The following is a 15,462-nucleotide window of genomic DNA, read 5'->3' on the forward strand; positions in this document are numbered from 1 at the left end:
TACAACTCACATGGGCAAAGATCACTGAAAAAAATTTATTAAACTTGTTCCAGGGCTTGTTCTTCTCTTGGTTTTTTCCTTTCCTGCTTGATCTTTCTTCCTCCTTTGTTTTCCTGTGACTCTAAAGGAATAAAAGAATAAAATAATGAGAATTTAGTGAATGTTTATAGTATATGTTGGTCTGCAATGTATATATGTTCTACTGTATATGCTGTATGTACTGTAAATACATATACACATATACATGTTGTACAGTATATGCTGGTCTGTATACCTTATATGCTGGTGTAAAATGCCAAGAGAACCATATAGTTTAAGAATGATGCTTGGTCGTTACTCACAACAGCACACAGTCTATATAAAAATCAATACATAAAACAGCAAAAGACAATGGCAATGATTAAATGACAAATTATATGGCAGACATAATAAATGTACAAAAGTTCATGGGTTTTTGTTGCTTTTTTTTTTAGAGAAAACATTTTACCCAACTTTCAGAGGATATAAAATATTAGAGTAGATAGAAAGCAAAGGTATAGAAGAAAAAAATTGTTGGAGGTTGAAAGAGCAATAGAAATAATTGTATGGTGTTAAATACAATCTTACCCTATTTGTGAGACACTAAGAAGATTCACCTGACCAGAGTAAAAGGTATTTTTTGAGGGAGTTTTTGAAGACTAATTCAAATAGTGGGGTTAAATTGAAGAGGGATTTGAAACTTTTAAAAAAGTGATTTGATTTCATCTAAAGTGTAGATGTGATTGCAGAACAGTCTAATCTCTAATACTATAGACATCTCTGAATGTGTTAGCCAATCTTTCCTTTGAGCATTTGGCAGACATATGTGGGGATAAACCAGGGTTTCTCAATCTGGGCACTATGGTGTTTTGGGCCTGATGATTCTTTGTTGTTGGGGGCTGTCCCGTGCACTGGGGGATGGCCAGCAGCATCCCTAGCCTTTATCCGCTAAGTGCCAGTGTACGCACCCTCCTCACTTATGACAAATGAAAATGTCTCCAGCCCTTACCAAATGTCCCCTGGAGGAGTAAAATCACCCCTGTTGAGAACCACTGAGATAAACCTTACCTTTTTGGACTCAAATTCGTAACACTTTCCTATTTATAACAGGCATTTTCAAGGTACATAAATGGCATAGTTTATGGTGGCAATGTGGAATCACTTCAAAATGGTCTTATTTGGATTTCAAAATGCAGTTAAATATTGATGCTATGCAGTTTGGTACCATAAACTCTGTACTTCTATCTTAAGGAAAGAATAGACACGATACAGTTTTTGCTGTTTTTGGAAATCCATTGTTCGTCACAAACAAGTCAGCTAATTTGGCTATCCCCACTGTTTCCTCATCATTTAAAACAAACTTTTTTTTACTCAATATTAATTTTCCCTTGTTCTGCTTCTCCATAGAAGCTTTGGTTGGGTCCTTTATGTGTGTTCTGTCTCCTCAACCAAATTGTAAACCACTGGAGAGCATTTTCGCTTAGACACATTTCCTACAAGCATGCTTCAAAAAAGGCCAATAAATCTTATTTGATTAAAATAAAATCACATTATTTTATATGATAGCATTTCTACTCATATCTATGTGTAACATGCAATCATTTAAAATCTGAAATAATATTACATATTCAAAACTATTTTTAAATGTATGGAAAAGTTTTATATAATGATATGTTTAGTAATAAATAGGTGACTACAATTCATTTATTTGAGAATTATTCATAGTTAGGAAACAATTTATCCTTGAACTTCTAAATTTTTTTTTGATTTTCAGTTCAAACAATTTTTTTAGTGAATATAGAGAATTTAGGTACAAAATGAGGTTTTGTTTCTTTGTTCTTGGAAATTTTGTTTGTGCTCTCTTTAGATATCAAACTAAAACTTTATATCATTCAAAAACCTAGTCTACATAAATGATATGGAAAATTATAACTTCTAAAAAAACTTTGAATAAAAATACTATTATTATAGTTAAATGAATATATCAGAGTTAAGTGATATATACAAGTGTTGAGAATTAACTTGATACATACAAGAAGATGGACTTTGTTCTCTATAATTTATGAGAGTAAATAAAATATATAAACTTCATGTTTTTCATTTGCCAGCTGGTACTGCCATGTGCAAACACAGGTACGTGGAGAATGCAGCTCAAGGCCCAGGAGCGTCCTCTCAGAAAACCACCTGCCGGTTTGGCCATCTGCTCCAGAAATTGCAGGCAGCACTCCCTCCGTCTGCAATAATCCCCAGCCCTGACACAGCAAAGCCATCCTCTGGGCCCCCTCTTATCTGGACTAGTGGTGGTATTATTACTCCACCAGGATGCTCCCTCCTGTCCTGCATTCCTACTCATATTCCCTTTTTTTCTCTTCCCATGTCTATGAAACTTTCCATCTATGCCATGTAAGACCAAGGCTTTTCCTATTTTTTCCATTGCTTTCTCAAATAAAGAGAGTCCTTGAATTCTAGGCTAACTGTATGAATAAAGTCAGATCCCTTTCACCCTTTCTTGGATTCTTTTTGTAGATGATAAAATGCAATATCTCTAAAATGGATAGAAAATCATAACAAAAGTATCTTTACTATGGAAATTATTTGTCTCATCTTTTAATGGGAACATAGAGTCTAGGACTAAGGAAGGGCGTTTCATCGTGAAAGCACTTTATAATTGAGCATTTAGAGCGCTTGAGTTTCTTTTCATCCTGTTCCGGGAGGTCAAACTGCAAAAGCCATTTAATCCAGTTATTTGACTTTTTCTCTTTCATCAAGGCTAGGAGCAAATTGTTGGCATAAATGACTTTTTTTAGCCGACACGCTACTGACCTTTTTGCCAAAAATATGTCCATCTAGAAAAGTTCATTGTATAGACACTTTAACGGGTTTTCCTATAATTCACCAGGTTGTGGGAAAACCTGTCCTTATGTCTGCACACCTTTGGAACTCTGAAATTTATTCAGTTTAACATTGTTATTGGTATTATTGCCCTACCGTTACTGCTATGCAGTCATTATACCTTTTATGTTTCTGGAATGATCGATTTTCAGGCAAGCAGCGCAGAAAGCACTTCTACTCCCTTAAATATACAGCTACAACATCTTCAGCCGCCAGCAATTCTAAGTCCACCATTTCACAGAATCTGAGAAGAAGTGCTTCAAGCAAATTAAATGACTCATTATCATTCCCTGAGTCATGACTGCATTTATCAGCAATATATAAGGCAGGGGAAGGCATGGTCCTTTCCCAAAATTCCAAATTATGTTTTCTATAAGTCATGCACTTATAGAATAGTTTTCTAAATAGTATCATCGTACTGAAGCAACTGCTATATGGCAAGTTACCTGAATAAGGAAGGAAGAAAAAATTCCACCCAAGCACAATGGCACATGGGTTTCTATACCCTCTTTTTCTTGAAAGCATGAACGACTATAATGCATAGAGAAACCTAAATGGCCACTAATAGGGAAATGGGGAAATAACTGGGATATATTCACATAATAGTACTATATAAAGTCATTTAAAATTAAGTGTACAAAGATAATGGTATAATGGCATGAGGCAATGCTTATAGTATAAAATTATTTGTAAAATGCAGGATATAATCTACTTGTCAAGATCAATCTTAACTGTTTAAAAGTACATGCATAGAAAATAAATGGAAAGTAAATGCAATAAAATGTTATCAGGGGCCATCTCTGGATCCTAGGATTATGTGTGTGATCACTATTTTCTTACTTATATTTCTGTGTCTTTCAAGTTTTCTACCAATGATTATTTATTAATTCAAATTTCAGAAAGGAAAAGAAAAACTTTATTAGAAGAAGTTTTGATAAAGGAATGCTATGAATAGTAAAATGTCCTACAATGTTAAATACAGAACATATTACAGACTAATTTAAAGGTTCTTTTGGAATAGAGGAGACTATCACTTAAGAGAAGAAAGTCTTTTCAAGATTGAGAAAGATCAGTTACGAAACAGCAGATGTAAACACTGCAACCATAGGAATCTTTGACAACTGTCTTAAGCTAACTCTTGTAGCAAAAAGATCTAGGTGAAACAAAAAATGAATTCCCTTACAGAAGAAAGGTATTGAGAAGTTATGAAGATTTGAGCACAGGTGTTTATCAATCTTCTAAAACAAAACTGAACAAAAAGCCAAATCCTCTTTTGCTCAAAATAAAAGTTTTCTGGGTAGCTCGAGGCATATATTTAACTTAACCTTATTTAATCTGATCCAGTTCAGTTTGTTTTAGCTCAATTTAACAAATATCTATTGAAAAACTGTATCTGCCTGACTCAGTACAAGGTACTAGGAATACCAGGAGAGCAAGAGAGAAAAAAAAGGTCTTCACAGAGCTTACAAAGCAGCCATGCACACAGCCTCATTCCCGTGTGGTACCTGTCAGGAGAGAGGAAGCTTGGGAGAAACTGAAGGATACTCAGAGGAACCCAGAGGCCTGACACCTAACCTGGAAGCAGAGTTTCCCTGGGAATAGTTCTTGCAGGAGCTGATGTAGGAAGTAGATAAATGCGCGCCTTTGTGTGTGTACATGCTTATATGTTTGTTGGGGGGCAAGGATGCTTGGGAAGTGGATGAGGTTAAGGAGTACACGCAAAAAGAAGATAGGAAGAGATGGCATGGAGCCTTTGAAAAAGGGAAATAAGTTTGATTTGGTTCAAGCTCAGAGTCTGAATTAGGGACTGAAAAGAAAAGAAATTAAAGAAGTAAAAGGGATGGCCTATGCAATTTAAGAATGGGAATACATCTTCCAGGACATGGGATGATATTTAAGGGTTTAGATGGGAAAATAATTTGCTCAGATCTGGTTTAAGAAGCCTATCCTGACTATCTGAGCTTTGCTTTCTGTATTATGTGAAAGTTAAGTTTTTTCTAAATATGTAATTATATTAAATTTATCATGCTTTTCACGTTAACCCTCTCTCACATTGTAACATTTTCCGCTAGGAGCTGGGTTTATACTCTTAAAGTAGAGCTGAGAATTACTGAGAAAACCTAGAGAACCCTCAAATGGTATTACACCTGGGCATAAGTGATTGGCGTCTGAATTGACTAATTGAAATTGATGAACTTCAGACTCTCTGAGCCAGCTGACAGCACTTTCCTTGTAAAGAAGAGTTAGGGAAACATTTACTCCTGAATAACATCAGCAGAACGATACAAAGGCCTTCTTTTTCTCCCGCTCTGTCTCCCTCCCATCTTTCCCTCTCCATTCCTTTCCAGTCTCCCTTTGTTTCTTTCTTTTTTCTTTTTCCTTTCTTTCTTTTCTTTTCCCCTTTTTCTCTCTCTCCCTCCTTTCTGTGCTCCTTTCCTTCCTTCTTCCTTTCCTCTAATATTTCCTAAGCATTTATCATTAGCAGAGATATTTATCATATGGTGTTTATAATCTTACTGGGTGTTTATAATCTAACTGGGAAGATAAAAAATTAAATGGATAAATATTACTTCAGAAAAGAAACTGAGGCAGCATAGCATTAAATGCCAAAGTGACTGATACACATTTTAAGTTCTCTAATTTTTCTGAGTGGAAAAGAGGTTTGTGAGCTGGAATTGCTGGAAAAAGGTTATATTTGACTTGATTTGATTGGATTAGATTGGGACTAGATTTACTCAGAAAAGTTTTAACAGATTTGCAACATGCAAAATCCTTCACAACCGAGGAACAACCATTTGTAAGGGCTGTTATTATTGTTAATAATAAAATCTTAAAGTTGAAATTGAAAGGCTTGAAGACAGGAGCTGTATAAACTTCTCAAATTGGTTATCTGTAATGATTAGAAGGAAAAAACACTCTCTTTGGAGTCTATTTTCTGCTAAATAGAGCTTTTGAATGATATAAGAGATAAGCAGTTTGGCTTGAGAAAGTTTTAGTTAATTGGAAAATAGAAATGAAACTTTTTCGCCTCAAACGCAATTTTAGCTTCAGTCGTGTATTCAATAGAGATATTTGCTCCAATAACATATTTTATAATACTTTGCATGAGAAGGGTTATTATTTTCTGTTTTAAGTACTATAATAATCTCAGCATTGTTGAATAACATAAAAACTTTTCTTCTGGTACTTAATTATGTTTGTGGATAATATTTGGTCTTAGAAATCCAAGATATTCAAATTCAAAAGTTCTGCATCTGGAACATCAGTAATGAACTTATTGACTAGCTTCTGTTCCATTTTCAGAGTCTCAATATCTTGAGGCTGTTTTAATTATGACACCCTTTGAGAGTATTAATGGTTCTATGCTCGCTTTTCCAGTTTTCAGGAGACTCATATTCTTAAGTGGATACCAACACCTTTTGTAATAACTAATCAGCAAACCTTAACATTTATTCATAGATATGATTCTCAACATTAATAAGTTCATTTGAAAACTTCAAATAAAATTATTTAAATGTATTCTAACTAGGGCAGGGTTTCTCAGCTTCAGCATTATTGCCTTTTGGTGCTAAATAATCCTCTGCTGGGGGGTTATCTTGTGCATTGTAGGATATTTATTACCTGAGCGCTACCCATTAGTAGTCAGTAGCATTCTCCTCCTACTTTAGACAATCAATGTCTCTGAGCATTCGAAATGTTCCCTTGGGGAGCATAATCTCCCCCAGTTGAGAACCACTGATTTAGGGCTCCCCTTGTAGAACCATCAGAAACTCCAACTTGGCAAATTTAAGACAGCAGCTTTGATCTGACATATTGGTTTCATGAGGCATAGTATACCTACGGGCATTAAAGCCTGATATTAAGTTTCCATTTTTTGATGGCTTGAGTAATAAAAATTTACGAACTTAGATTTAGTTTTGCATTTTCTTTCTTTTGTACCATCATTAAAATGAAGAAAATCCACAAGAAACAATCTAATCCCTCTTAGTATGAACCTTGAGTCACCAGAAAAGTAAGAAGTATTCTTTAAATTATCCAAATTTTTGTAACTTTCCTTATATTATCTTTGTTATACTGTTATGAAAACTTGGTTATTACAAGTATTTTAATCAACTTTTTATTCATATGGCCTCAGCACAAGGTAGAGCTGCTTGTTATGAGTTTACTACTTGGTTTTATTTCTCATTCCTAACTGAAAGACACATTTTTACCCAGAGACCTTTACACCAAGACTATTTAAAAGTTGTGTTTTCATATGTTTAACAGAACATGTTTAGAAAATGTGACTGGGGTGGATCTAATCCTACAAAAATCATTAAAGCTGAACTCATTGATATTTCTCATAATTGTTCTGGATACTTTAGGAAGGTTCAATTTCAGTGTTACATAGCTTTAAATACTCTGCAGAAATAGCTCCATTGAAGCCTTTTAATTCTGAGATTCAGATAATATATGATACTTCATTTATGTACACCAAAAGCAATTTGTGCGCTAATATGCTCACTTCTGATTAGGCACACTTCAGAATATTTCTAATTTAATTTCTTATATGTCAATGATGTCTTTTTCTCCCCCAAGCAGAATTACTCTTTGTTCCAGAATTCACTACCACCAGGAAACCTATGCATTAATAGTTTCCTGATGCAATGGGACTATTTTTTTCTTTACAAAGAATTTTTATGTTCTCTTCACTCTGTAAGAAATTCCTGTCACTAAGCATATGGTTAAGAGGAAAAAGATATGCTCACATAGTTTCCTTTCTATAATGGATGCACAGTTTAATTCTGTTCTTCTTCAATGTTTATGTGTATTATATCCAAATATTCAGCACAATATATACATCTATATTTATATATCAAATATAAACCAAGCTATCAAAAGATAATTAGGTGAGACATGTAAGTTTTGTCATAATTAATATTCTGTCAATAGGCCAGATAAGAAAACTCCAAGGGTTAATGTTTTGCTGGGCTGCCAGATACTGTTGCCAGTGAATTTTTCTAGCTCACTCCATTAATCCAGTCAGCACAATGGATCAGGCGAGAGATGTGTCTCCATAAATCACTCTGAAGTGCTGGGGGTAGGGAGTATCTAATTAATCAGCACTGTCATTATGTTTGACTTGTAGCTGCCTTACTGTGTTTGGGATGGAGATTCAGTGTGTTTAACCCACATGCTCTTAAACAGATCTCCAGTGGTGTGTAAATTTTAACCCATTTACAGAAAAAGTCAACCAGTGCGATTCAAACATATCTTTCAACAGCAATATGTCTTTTAAACATATGACCCCTCATTACTTTTAGTTAATTTTCCATCCACCACAGTAGATCTCCTTTGCAATATTAAAAACAAGACATTTGAATATTATTTTGTATGCTATATCATGGTCAAGACAAAAATATATCTCAAAATATTTTCCTAACCAATAGGAGAGCATACTTTAAAATTGCGAAGAACTTTTGGATACTTCATTGTCACCAAGAGTGAAAATTTATTCCTGTATCTTTGATTTTTGCTCTTGAATTTCACTATTTTTGGATCATATATTTTCATATAGTACTTTTCCTTCATAAGAATATTACTAATAAAACAATCACTTTATAGTTTTAAAAAAATCACATAACCAGCTATTACCCATTTTGTAAATAAGTAAATTACCTCAAAGTCCTGTTCAAGGGCATATAGCTAATATAAGGTTGAGTTCAGTCTAGATCACGTTTCATATCACTTAGATCACCAAGAACATATGAGGGATAGATTGTAAAATAGATAGATTTTTACAAGTAGCTTGAGGAATCCACCATTATTCATAACAACCCCCAGTATCTTTTACGGTGGCTAATTCCTAGATAATGCTATAAAATTAGAACTTCTCCCCACAAAAACACAAAGTGTAGCTAGTACCCTTAATGTTATGAAAAATAAAGTAGCTTTGGATTTTTTCTATGACTATATATACACACACATATATAGATATATATACACACACATGCACAGATACCTGTGGCAGATGTTTTCCGGTAAACATGTTTATCTTGACAAGGATGTGGGGGGAGTTAATCTTTGGAGAAAAAACACTTATTCCAATCATGATGCAATCAATTGTCAAATATTTCTGGAATTCCTCTTTTGATGACTCTCAATAACAGAGAAAATTGATTCTTCAAGAATGAATTTAATTGCCAATAAGAGCCAAATGTCCTTCAGAAGTAAATACGGTAACTAGATGTATGAACTAAGTAGATAACGCTAAACAGAATAAAATTGACAGGAGGAACTCTAGAGCAATAAATCTATTTTGTAAAGTTTCACTCAGGAAGCAAATTATGTAGCACATGTGCCAGAAAGGTAAGGTTAAATCTGTTAACAAAAGTATGTTAGTCTGAATCCTACATAAAAAATAACTCATACTTAGATTGCCTGTGTTGTTATTACAGTCTAATAATGGAGAATTATCTTATAGATATAGATATAGATATGAATATATACTAGATATATATACACATATATCATATAGTCACACTTGTATAAGATATCTATATGCACAAAAACATGCATACATAGGTTATGTTTTACATAGAACACATGTAACTATATATAGTATTGTACTTAATAATAACTATTAGCTATTGTCATTTAAAGCATATTTAATAAAATCTGAAATATGATTATGGGATTTCGTTACTAATTTTACTTGTTTTCATGTATGTTTTCACTGTCTTCCTTGTAATCAAAGTTGGTGCTGGCACTCCTCATCATTAAAGGATTGATTTCCTTTTCCTTTTCCAGTGCTCAGGATAGACCTGCAAGTGTCCTCCCTCCTATTGAGATAGGAAGCACGAATTTGCAAAGTAAATGGGATAATAAGTTCCTCTGTGATTATGCAACAGAGAAAGTCCATCTGACAAATTGGAGGATCAAGCTTCTCGTTTGGGGCATGCACTAAGTGGTCTAATGTGCCTTGCAGGGAGATTTTAGAAATTGAGGAGTTAACTAAAAAACTATTTACCCAATAGTGTCAGAGCTCCCCAGCGATCAGAATAATACGCTCCATAAAATGATTTGCTCAAGTCCTGTAAAAGAATGCATTAGCCTCAGGTGTTCCTGCTTCTGCAAATGTAAATTTTCTGGTGACTTTCTACTAATCGATTAGTACTTCTCAGCGCAAATCTGCAAAAGAGCAAACATACTTTAGACTTTTAAGAATCATCAAAAATATCAAAGAAAACACCCCAAAATATATACACTTTGCTATGGCTACTGAGCTTTGGGTAGCAGGAGCTTTTGGAGGTGAAAATTCTTGCAGAGTATCATACACGGAAACTAATGTGATATTTAAGCTTTTACATTTATTATAATATTATATTGGCTATGGCTTTTTAAATACTATTATATTGGAGGGAGCTGAATTATCCATCCATCATGGACTGTGTACAAGCTTCTTTTGTTTGTTTGTTTGTTTGAGGAAGATTAGTCCTGAGCTAACATCTGTGCCAATCTTTCTCCACTTTGTATATGGGATGCCTCCATAACCTGGCTGATGAGTGGAGGAGGTCCACACCCATCATCCAAACCCGCAAACCCAGGCCGCCGTAGTGGAGCGTGCAGAACTTTAACCATGTGGCCACAGGGCCGACCTTGTAGTGCAAACTTCTGAGTGTAGGCTTGTGAAATTTTGGTCATTTATATTAACTTTGTTTCCAGATACATATTATTTTGAATGTACATTATTTGCAGAATACCCTGCAAGTCTCTGAGTTAAATGTATGAATAAGTCTCTCTTCACCGAGTTTGCATTTCTTAATAATTTTCACATATATATACAAATAAGATTTTGAAATTTCTGTGCTGTCAAATAACACGATTATTTATGAGGGGTTTATGTGGGCTTTTCTCAAAGAAAAAGATAAATTTTGATCTAATATTTACTGAAATTTCATATCCTCAACATCAAAGGAAATATATTTTGTACAAAATATCTGCTTAACATGATCATTTTACTTTTCTAATAGGCTAGAAAATGTCTGGTTCCATCAAGTAAATTTTTTCTACAGTTAAAATAGTCTAACTTTTGTGTGGAGTTTCCTAGGCTATTAGTAAGTAATTTGGGGAAATCTACTGATATGATGCGCACCATGAGGAAAGAGGAAATAGAGACCCTGGCCTTAAAGCCATGAGACTAACTGGTACATAAAACATATGTCATCGTAAACATGATGATAATGCAATGGAATATAGCACAAGGGCTAAGTAATCGCTAAAAAGTAGGACAGTGGGGGTCAGGAAGAACATTGAGGGTTAGGAAAACTGGGAAGGCTGACCAAGGTAGGTTCCTAAGTGGTTAGAAGTGAGAAGGTCATTTCAAGTATGAGAAATAATTATAGTGTAGGCAAAAACAATGAAGTAGAAATATTCCGAGTGTTACAAGTAGAGCAGTCCAGCTTGAGTGACAAAAGGGGATAACAACGGAAAGTGAGGTTGAAGTAAGATTACAAGAGCCCTGAATTCTAGCAAAGCAGTTCAGAAATACCCTATTAGCCAAGAGCTGCCATCAAATACCTCTGATAAGATTAGTAATAAAATGAATAGTTCTTTTAAAAGGGTAATCTAGTGTCTGTACATAAAGATCTGAGTGTGGGACGTATGAATTCAAAGAACACTTAGGAGGCTGCTGAGAGAGGAATTTAGATGGGAAGTGATAAGGACCTGGAATAGAGTAGTGACAAGTGGAACTGGCAAGAATGGAAACCCATGAGAAGGGTTATGTAGGAAGTATCTTCAGAGCTTCTAACTAATGGGCTGTTACCAAGTCCTATAGCAATTAGAAAAAAGGGAGGGCCTGAAATTAACTATGGGCTGCTAGGGTGATTGAAAATCTGACAGTAACAATACTAGATAAAATAAGAAAGTCAGAAGAGGAAAATTTCTTTTTGCAAGGAAGATTGTCGCTGAGCTAACATCTGTGCCAATCTTCCTCTATTCCATGTGGGATGTCGCCATAGCATGGCTTGATAAGCGGTGCTAGGTCCACACTGGAGATTCCAGCCTGTGGACCCCAGGCCACGAATCGGAGCTTGGGAACTTCACCACTATGCCACCAGGCTGGCCTCGAAAATTTTTTTTTTAAGAAACCACAGATTTTATTTTAGGCATGGTGACTTAAAAGTGATATTAGGAAATTTAGGAATTTTTGTTGATCATAGTTATATCAACACGTACATAGAAAGTGAAGTAGATTTGGGATAATTACCTCACTATTTTGACCAATGTGGAAATCTAACATGGATTTCAATTTTTAATCATATTTTTGAAATTAAATTATTCAATTTTTTATCTATAGCAGAAACTATAATTCTCAGTTATTTATCCATTACACTTTCCTGTACAGAATCAATCTGTGTGTGTGCATAATTTTTGCTTTGAAAGCAAAACTTGAATAGTCCTAAGTATGTTTTCTTTTCATTTTTTAACGTGTATTATGACTGAAAATCAAACTAGTATATAGTAAATATCATGAAATACCACTTCTGCTGATATATTACATTGTTTTTAACTTTGTAGAACATTTATTGGCTCAAGGTTAAAACAATTTTATATTCTTACTTACAAGAAAAGATTAGTATATAAGATATATTATTACAATAACAAATTTAGGTTCATGACCCTAGAAAAGTCCCTTCCTACATGCAGAAAAAAACAAATTGGCATTAACCAGTTGGGTTGCTTTTCACAGGAAAATGACCATGATGAATCCTGATTGCATAAATAAAGATATTCTAGAGGTAAAGACTTTTAAAACATACAAACACACATGGACATAGACACACTGACTCATAGATTTCATTAGGATCCAACGTTGTTGATTATCAGTCAGAAGCATCACACTGAACTAACTTGTTCAGAAAGCTTTTGAAATAATTTTTGAATGATTTATTTCATAGCCATATTAACAGCAGGACAGAGGTCCCTTATATTTTGTAGACACTATATACTTTAGGCAAACAACCCAGTAAAGTCATAGGCTGTTACCATTTGTAGCAGGAAAAGCTCTTGGGTGGTCCTCTGGGGAAAGCTCAGGCAAAAAGTATTACCGTAATCCACTCTGTACAGCAAATCATCAGAGAACCAGGAAAAGACAGAAATGGTGGAATTCTCCACCCAGGTCAAGATGTGGGAAAGAAAGCAAATACTTTACTAGTAATACTCTGTTTAAAAATACAGGAACTGCTGTATCACTCTGTTTTGCTGTATTCGCCTTATTGAAACTGCCCTGTTTTCTTCCATATTTTGAGAGGATAAATATGTTACAAAAACCCAATTCTTTTTTTGTTTTTTTGAGGAAGATTAGCCCTGAGCTAAGATTTGCTGCCAATCCTCCTCTTTTTGCTGAGGAAGACTGGCCCTGAGTAAACATCCGTGCCCATCTTCCTCTATTTTGTACGTGGGACGCCTGCCGCAACATGGTTTGACAAGCGGTGCATAGGTCCACACCTGAGATCCAAACTGGTGAACCCTAGGCCGCCAAAGCAAAACATGCGAACTTAACCACTATGCCACCAGGCCAGCCCCAAAAATTCCATTCTTAAAAGATATTCCAACTGAAGTGGCATGTCCTAGGTACAATGGAAGAGTAAGTTATTAGAATCCCTCTTGAAGGGTGTTTTCCCAGGAATTGCTTTATTTTGTTCTGCAGTTCAGACAGCTCACCTAAAGTGAGAGTTTCCTCTGAAATTGATGGGATCCACAGCTTGGATCTGCGAGCCCACCAACAGTGGCTGCCTCTTCAATGCTTCTATTTCAAGTACTAAATATTTCCTGATAGTTCCAGGAATTTTACACATTCATTCATCCACTCATTCATTTATTTATTCATTCGCTCATTCAACCAATCTTCACAATACTCTTACAATGAACCGGACATGTTTTTGTTAGTCACTGTGGATCGAAAGATGAGTAAAAAGGGAATGAGATCTCTTCTCTCATGGAGCTTAACATTACATGGAAGAAGACAGTAATTAAAAAAATAATCTCAATCTCAATAAGAACATACAATCAATAGCTGAAATCATGGGAAGTTCTGCTATAAAATGCAGCTATATCATGACCTGTTTCAAAAACACAGTTGTTTTAATTGCTGGTGTATTTTTTGAGATTACATTTACACCACATGAAAAGTGAATGTTATAAATCTAATTTATTTGTTTATTAAGAAATACATATAACAATTACATAGACAATACAATTTTCCTCAAGTTGTGTTTGTATATATACATTTATGGATGAACTTTAATGCAAATTTGACCCTTAGGGAGAAATATTCAACATAAATATATAGGAAAAAATTATTTTTTCTCATTGAGAACAATGTTATTATTAATAAAAATTTTTGTTAAAAAATAGCCACTTGAGAGTAGTATCTTTCCAAATCCTTGTGGATAATTTGTTATAATATGAATAATTTTCCATTAATTTTTATAAATTGTGAGGACTAGGTAAAATATTTAAAGATCAAGGAAATCAGTGAGAAAAGAGAGGCAATTCCATCTATTTCCTCAAGCATCACAGTAATATAGACATATAAATATGCGTAGTGAATATTCTGAACTAGGTTTAGTAAAGAAAGTGCAAAGCCATCAAGAATAAGGAGGATATTATTTATTTTTATGTGTCAGATTTTCTCATGTCGTACTGAGTTCATTCCCACCAACCTGAAGCTTTTTCATGAAAATGGCAGCAGAAGCATCATCTATTCCTTGACATCTGGACACACACACATCAGTGGCAGGCGCACCAGCCATAAGGGCATAAAACCAGGCTAGAGGTCTGGATGCATCATCTGGTACCTGTTATAAGTCAACAAAGATCCTGTGCTAAGTGGTTCCACAGATTGCACCAAGCAAGGAGCAAACCCCAGGAGAAAAAGCCAAAGGCAATATTGCTCTGAAGGGCTGTAGAATTGTGGCAGTGGTCTCAGTTAGTGACATTGATGATACTGATGACAATTAGGAGAGAGGGTTTAGAATGTGAATGGGGAGCAATTCAGCTGCTGCAATATCCATCAGCAGACTGTTGCCTGAGGCAAAAGGACCCTGCTGTCCTTTGTTTTTCTGTTCCTACTGGGAGACAGAGGGGAGGTGGGGCAAGAAAGGGGAATTTATAAAATTCGTAATAAAATTTTTAAGCGAAAAATTGTTGTTGAAGAATTCAATGTGACTGTTTTTCAAAAAGAGAGTTGGTTGCTTGTTCTAGTTTTAATAAATGTGAGATATGCCATATCACTGGGATACTTAATTTAAAAAAAATGCATATTTGGAAAAAAGCATTATATCTGCTCAGAGGAAGTCATCAGATTAACACCACTAAATGTTCAACTATTTCCTCCTTGCCCTAACATGCCTTTGTAATAATCCCCAGCTATGTGGCGGCATCCAGCCATTGCTTAGACCAGCATTCCAGTTTTGGTTCATTTTGCCCAATGAATCACATTGAGCAAACTTTGTTTTAGATTTCATATATAGCCCTCTTATTTAGGCTTACTGTAGTTTAACATAA

The sequence above is a fragment of the Equus asinus genome, chromosome 10, assembly GCF_041296235.1.
Source record: "Equus asinus isolate D_3611 breed Donkey chromosome 10, EquAss-T2T_v2, whole genome shotgun sequence".
NCBI classification, from domain to species: Eukaryota; Metazoa; Chordata; class Mammalia; order Perissodactyla; family Equidae; genus Equus; species Equus asinus.